Source organism: Lithobates pipiens, unplaced genomic scaffold (assembly GCF_037356315.1).
Source record: "Lithobates pipiens isolate NorthernLeopardFrog02 unplaced genomic scaffold, aLitPip1_a1.2 Scaffold_28, whole genome shotgun sequence".
In the NCBI taxonomy this organism is placed as follows: Eukaryota; Metazoa; Chordata; class Amphibia; order Anura; family Ranidae; genus Lithobates; species Lithobates pipiens.
In genome coordinates, this window is record NW_027507789.1 from 89919755 (window position 1) to 89927254 (window position 7500).

The following is a 7500-nucleotide window of genomic DNA, read 5'->3' on the forward strand; positions in this document are numbered from 1 at the left end:
CAAGCAGTGGGTGGAGATGGAGATTGAGGATGGATCCATTCCCCTATTGACCTCCCCGTGGCTCCTGTCCTCCCTACCAAAAGACCTCAGAGATCACCCCGTAGTGGGAGCTACGTTGGCTGTTGTGCGGAGGTTGTTCCGCTGCACATACATTGCTCCCCTGCCGTCACCAATGACTCCGGTTATAGGTAATCCAGACTTCCCACCGGGATTTACCAACAAGAAACTGCGACAGTTGACAGTGGTGGGGAAAAAGCGTCTGGGAGAGGTGTGGTCCTCGGGAGGGCTCCCGACCACGCAAACTGTCGCCGAGCTTTCTGACCCTCCGCTTGACTTGTTTAATGCTTATCAACTTCGTCACTTTCTTCTGGCCATACAAAGGGCCCCATACACTCCTAGAGACCTGACGCCCTATGAATCCATCTGTCACAAAAAGGAACCTGTGCAACACACCCTCTCCCTCCTGTACAACCTATTAAGTAGTCAGGAGGAGGAGTCGACCCCACCATTTATCCACAAATGGGAGATTGCATTTGGCATCACATTTACCCCACAACAGATAGGGAAGATCCTGACATTAGTACATAAAGCTTCCATCGCAAACCAATATCAAGAATCAGGATACAAGATAGTCTCACGCTGGTATAGAGTCCCATACCTTCTGAATAAAATGAATAGATCGATTCCGGATGTTTGTTGGAGGTGCAATTCAGATACGGGGACCATGGGACACATTTTCTGGGCATGCCCGGCCTTGAGGAACTTTTGGGTGGAGGTGACCGGGACGATAAAAACTCTCAGAAATGTAGATATCGCAGACAACCCAGCAGCGTGCCTTCTACACTTGACCGAACAGCCTGTTCGAAAATACAAAAAAACCCTCGCGATGCAACTCCTGAACGCCGCCCGGGCCTGCATTCCCACACTGTGGAGGCAGCCTCAGCCCCCATCCAAGGTGCTGTGGTATTCCAAAGTCAATCATATTCTCCGGATGGAAGAATTGACCGCCACCCTTCACAACACTGAAGAGGCATTTAGTGTTACATGGAGGCCCTGGAGGTATTTTACTGGTACTTGAGACTACATTTGGGAGGTGAGCAGCGCCCCTGTCCCAGAAAACGACTGAACATCTAACGTTTACCTACGTAGGCCAAGTCTGCCCTGGGTGGCATTCCCCCCCTTCCCTTTTTGTCTTTATTTTCTTTTTTTCCCCGCCGCCATCCCCTCCCCCCCTCTTCTCTCTCCGTCTTTGCACTCTCTTCTTCCCCCGTCCTCACTTTTCACTATGCCTTGTCTCCTTACTAGCCTTTGGGACCCAGAAGAACCCCAGGGTTCTGGACACGACCGGCTCATATTTTACTCTGGTTCACATAGGTATTCAATACAGCCGATGGTGCAATTGATTTTATAGTTTGATATAATGCCGTATCGCCGGAGAGCCACGAGTATATTGGGAAGCGAAATGTGTGGATTGGAGACGAAAAAAATTAGATCGTCAGCGTACGCTGCAATTTTGTGGTGTGCCGAGGGTTTGGATATGCCAGTAATATTCGGGTCATTCCGAACGTGACACATAAGTGGTTCCAGTGTCAGAATAAAAATTAGGGGAGACAGAGGGCACCCCTGCCTCGTCCCATTAGTGATGGGGAAAGAGTCCGAGCACTCTGAAAGCACCCAATCTCGTCTGATCTTGGAGGCTAAGAAGAGTCAGGCCTGGTTAGTACCTGGATGGGAGACCACCTGGGAATACCAGTTATTGTAGGCTTCTTTTTATGTTGTTGGCCTTGATTCGTTTTGTTTTTTTTCCGCTTGTTTCCCAAGGTGACCATCTTGGCATTTGTCAAGAGGGTTGAGAGTGCCCAAAGAGATTTCCTATGGGCACATAAGCCTGAAAGCGCCCGATCTCCTCTGATCTCAGAGGCTAAACAGGGTCGGGCCTTGCTAGTACCTGGATTGGAGACCACCTGGGAATACTAGGTGCTGAAGGCTTATTTTTATGTTGTTGGCGTTGACTTGTTTTTTTTTTTTGTTTGTTTACCAAGGTGACCATCTTGGTGTTTGTCAAGAGGGTTGAGAGTGCTTGAAGAGCTCGCCTATGGCCACATAACCCTGAAAGCACCAGATCTCGTCTGATCTCAGAGACTAAACAGGGTCGGGCCTTGTTAATACCTGGATGGGAGACCACCTGGGAATACTAGGTGCTGTAGACTTCTTCTCATGTTGTTGGCGTTGACTTGATTTTTTTGTTTGTTTCCCAAGGTGACCATATTGGCGTTAGTCAAGGTTGAGAGTGCCTGAAGAAATCTCCTACGGCCACACCACCCTAAAAGAGCCCAATCTCATCTGATCTCAGAGGCTACGCAGGGTTGGGACCAGTTTAGTACCTGGATGGGAGACCGCCTGGGATTTCCAGATGCCGTAGGCTTCTTTTTATGTTGTGGCCGTTTACCTATTTTTTTCCGCTTGTTTCCAAGGTGACCATCTTGGTGTTTGTCAAGAGAGTTGAGAGTGCCTGAAGATATCGGCTATGGCCACATCACCCTGAATCTGTTCCATCTCGTCTGATCTTGGAGGCTAAGCAGGGTCAGGCCTGGTTAATGCCTGGATGGGAAACCACCTGGGAATACCAGGTGTCGTAGGCTTCTTTTTTTTTTCAAATATAATTTTTTCTCCAAATAGGGGAAGACGGTCCCCAGAGTACATAATGCAACAGAGAAATACAGAGCAAAAAGCAGCTGAACAATACTTGATACAGGTATATTCGCAACTGTGAGTCTGCCTTCCATCAATCACAATGATTCGAGGCACGGATAAAGTACTGTACCAAGATCCAGGGTCACACAAACCCCAGGTCCCTCCGGCATAATCCATCCAGAGGGGGGTGTGGGGCCGTCATTCCCAATTTTCCACTCTTTCCAAAAGAGAGAGGGGGTGGAGGGGGTGAGAGATAGGGGAGGAAGGCCGAAAAGAGAAGGGTTGAAAGATCAGAAAAGGAGAAGAGGGGACGAGACACGATGGCAGCCACTGTCCAAGGGGCCAGTCAAGGAAAGCTCAGAGCACTAAGGCGGTAGCAGGCGACATCCTTCTAGCGAGAATATAAAGGTATTCCAGATGTCTCAGGTTTGTTTAAAAAATTCTTGTTTACCTTGTGATGTGAGGATCAAGTCCTCCATTTTTTTTAATGTCCTCTATTTTCCTAAGCCAGTGAGTAATGAAAGGGGGGGAACATTTTTTCCAATAGAGAGGGAGGCAGGATTTCGCCACATTAATCACATGCCGTAAAATAGATTTTTTTGTACTTCTTAATGGGAATCTGTGAATGGTACAAGAGAAAGAATGCAGCCTCTTCCTGGATGGAGAAGTCTGTGAATTTTTGTGTCATGCATCGGATCTCTGTCCAGAAGTCCACCAAGCTGAGGCAGGACCAAAAAATGTGCAGCAACGTGCCCTCTTCTTCTCCACACCTCCAGCATATGTTCGAGGAAGAGGGGAAACATTTCTGCAGCTTTGATGGTGTCAAATACCACCTGGTGAGAAGTTTAAAATTCGTCTCCTGTATCTTCGTGCACAGCGACATTTTGAGAGCCAAAGTGATAATGCGTTGTCTCTGTGCTGGGGAAAATTAGCAATTAAGGTCCTTTTCCCAGTTGGCCAGACAGGTTAAGTGTGGGTAATCTGTTTGAGAGAGAATGTGGGCCAAAGGGCCTTCGCTCCTGCATAGAGTCTCAAACTCCGTCTGAGGGCGGGCGAACGTTTGAGGATTGGGGATGGAATGGAGAAAATGATGTCGTTGCGCCGCTCTCCAAAAAGGCAGTTGGAAAAGCCCTGTCGGATCTGTTAGGGTTGAGAAAGAAGGCCATTTTCCATCAATGACGAATTTAGACGCATTGTCTAGGTTGGAATTTCTAAGTGGGTCCCCAGTTCAAAGGTTGGATGGCCACGTATAGGGAATAGGGGGGAAGTCAAAGACGTGAGTGTGTTTTGGGTAGCGATCAGGTGACTGACTTTCAACTAAGCCCCTATAGTGGGATGTGACATAAATTCTGTGGGTAAATACTTATAGCACCACATGGCGCTTCTTAGCGGGATTCGGGAGTGAGCTTAGAAAATTTATTTCGATTCCAGTCCAATACACGCCCCAGATGGGAGGCCAGGTAGTAGCGTCGCAAGTTAGGGAGAACCAACCCTCCCTGTTGTTTAGACAATGTCAGCTGTGACCGCTTAAGTCTGGGATTTTTGTGGGCCCAGTTAAATTGAGTGAGCAAGGATTGAGCTTGCTTAAAAAACAGGACTGGAATCTGGATCGGGAGAGCTTGGAAAAGATAAGTAAATTTAGGGAGTATGTTCATTTTAATGAGATTGCATCTGCTGAACCAGGAATGGAGGCCAGAATGCCACCCGTGAAGCAAACTGCGGATCTTAGTGACAAGGGGTGGGGGGAAGTTCAACATAAACGTACGCGCGATGTCCGGTGGAATGTAAGTACGTGAGTATATCTTACTTATCCATGCCAGCATCCGTTCACTCAGACCTATATGGCGAAGGACCGAGAACATTAATGTCCATTTGATCCGATCAAAAGCCTTCTCGGCATCAGTACTCATGAAAAGACAAGGGGTCCCAGATGACTTTGCTTTACGGATCAGGGTAAGCACCTTAGTGGTGTTGTCCCTATCTTCCCTGGTGGGAATAAAACCTAACTGGTCAATATCAGTACTCATGAAAAGACAAGGGGTCCCAGATGACTTTGCTTTACGGATCAGGGTAAGCACCTTAGTGGTGTTGTCCCTATCTTCCCTGGTGGGAATAAAACCTAACTGGTCAATATGTATAAGGGACTACAAGTGATGTGCCAATCACGTGGCGAGGAGTTAGAGAATAGTTTTAGGACCGAATTTTGGAGGGAAATGGGTCTGTAGCTCCCACATAGGCCTGGGTCTTTGCCCTCCTTAGGTATCAACGAGATGTGGGCTCTAAGGGTATCCTCAGGAAAATCCCCATTCGAGCTCAGAGTATTAAATAAATTCACCAAGCGCGGGCCGAGAATAGGGAGGAAGGTCTTAAAGTATTGTGCGGTATATCCGTCAGGGCCCGGAGCCTTACCCACCTTCGGAGGTCCCACGGCCGTCTGGACTTCTTCCAGTGTGATCGGGTCCTCCAAGTACTCCCGTGATTCCGATGAGAGGGTTGGTAGACCAGAACCGGTTACATATCTGTCTATATTGTCCTGTCCAGACCCTGAATCGGGCAGGTTGTAGAGATCAGAGTAACATTTTTCAAAGACTTCGACTATTTGGGTTGGGGTAGAGGCCCTCTGGCCATTCTCATCTATCAACTGTGGTATGTAAGAGCCAGATTTCAACTCCTTTACCGACCTGGCTAAGATTTTTCTGCATTTGTCCTCTGACTCCTACGTCAGTTTACGACAAAACTGGAGTGCCGCTTTCGCTTTATAATGGAGTAGGACAGCAATATGGGTATGGAGTGTCCCCAATTCAATCTCTAAGGTCCGTAAGGGGGTATGTTTATGTTTCGCTTCCACAGAGGCAAGTTCAGGAAACAGATTAGCAAGCTGTTCCTTCCGTGCTCGTTTGATGCGCGCCCCGTGCCTGATAAGTACCCTGTGGAGTACTGACTTGTGAGCCTCCCAAATTATCCCCGGGTCACAGTCCTGCTTTAGTTTTCTTGGAAATAAAGGTCCAATTCCCTGGTCACATCTGCTAAAACTTCCGGTATCTGGAGCAGGCTCTCATTAAGGTGCCAGAATAGAGACCTAGGTGAGGGGTAGGGAGCGAGGAGCAAGAGGCAGAAGTGTCAACCGATGGCGAAAGGGGACATTAAAGTCCCCACCTAATATCAATTGGCCCTCCCGAAAGTCACATCATCTGTGCAGGGTAGTTCTGAGGAACGTGTCTTGGTGATCATTGGGAGCGTACACAGTGGCAAATGTAAAAAGGCGCTCTCCAATGTGGCCCCTAAGAAAAAGATATTGGCCCCCAGGGTCCACCAGAGAATCCTGGAGAACCCAGGGGAGCCTGCTAGAGATCAGAATGGAGAGGAGGGGTTAGTAGAGTGGTAGACCTTAGGGAAGGATCTCGACCATAGAAAGGGGAGGCTAGTATTTTTAAAATGTGTTTCTTGTATAAAGGCCACATCAGTACAGGATGTGTTCAGTTCTCACAGGAGGATCCACCGTTTTTCAGGGGAGTTCAGTCCCTTAACGTTTAGAGAGGTGACCTTGACTGAGTCTGCCATCGCTCCTCGGGGAGGGACATCAGAGAAAAGCAAAGAAAGTTGAACCAAGGTAGGTTTTGGGTAGGTAATGCATGGTGGGAACTAAGGGGGAGAAAGGAAGGGCAAATGCAAGGAAAGGTAAAGGGAAAAAGAGGCCGGGCACCTCAACCCCAGGGGGAGAGGGAAATTAAGGGTTGTCCGCACTCAACAGTACAGGAAGGGTATACTAAAACAGCACAATTATGCTATAGCGCTTACCAGATGTACACTGTGTTTAACGCGCTGTCCTACTTGGGTAATTGGGTAGACATGCAATATGATCGTTTGTTTGTAACTATTTGTATCACACATTCTGTGAAGTTGCCTTTGCATTGTATGTCGCATACTACTAAATAAAAAAACAAAAAAAACAGAAGCCTATGGCACCTGGTATTCCCTGGCGGTCTCCCATCCAGGTACTAACCAGGCCCGACACTGTTTAGCATCCGAGATCAGATGAGATTGGGCGCTTTCAGGGTGATGGGGCCGTAGGTGATCTCTTCGGGCACTCTCAACCCTCTTGACAAATGCCAAGATGGTCACCTTGGGAAACAAGTGAAAAAAAAACAGGTCAATGTCAACAACATAAAAAGAAGAATACGGCACCTGGTATTCCAACGCCATCCAGGTACTAACAAGGCCCAACCCTTCTTAGCCTCAGAAAAGAGAAGAGATAGGGCTCTTTCAGGGTGATGCTGCTGTAAGCGATCTCTTTGGGCACTCTCAACCCTCTTGACAAATGCCAAGATGGTCACCTTGGGAAACAAGCAAAAAAAAAAAAAACGAATCAACGCCAACAACATAAAAAGAAGCCTACAATAACTGGTAATCCCAGGTGGTCTCCCATCCAGGTACTAACCAGGCCCGACTCTTCTTAACCTCCAAGATCAGACAAGATTGGGTGCTTTCAGAGTGATGTGGCCATAGGCAATCTCTTCAGGCACTCTCAACCCTCTTGACAAACACCAAGATGGTCACTTTGGGAAATAAGCGAAAAAAAAACAGCTCAACGCCAACAACATAAAAAGAAGTCTACGACACCTGGTATTCCCAGGCGGTCTCCCATCCAGGTACTAACAAGGCCCGACTCTATTAGCCTCCAACATCAAACGAGATCGGGTGCTTTCAGGGTGATGTGCCCGTAGGCAATCTCTTCAGGCACTTTCAACCCTCTTGACAAACGCCAAGATGGTCACCTTGGGAAACAAGCAAAAAAATAAAAATAAG

At 47.8% G+C, this 7500-nt stretch overlaps 3 pseudogenes; 1 reads left to right on the forward strand and 2 right to left on the reverse strand.

Annotated features, from left to right (window-relative positions):
* The first annotated feature begins 2091 nt into the window (after positions 1–2091).
* LOC143936510 (5S ribosomal RNA) lies at positions 2092–2210 on the forward strand (annotated as a pseudogene).
* A 4438-nt stretch (positions 2211–6648) lies between these two features.
* Positions 6649–6767, reverse strand: LOC143937368 (5S ribosomal RNA; annotated as a pseudogene).
* A 316-nt stretch (positions 6768–7083) lies between these two features.
* Positions 7084–7202, reverse strand: LOC143936311 (5S ribosomal RNA; annotated as a pseudogene).
* Positions 7203–7500: the final 298 nt, after the last annotated feature.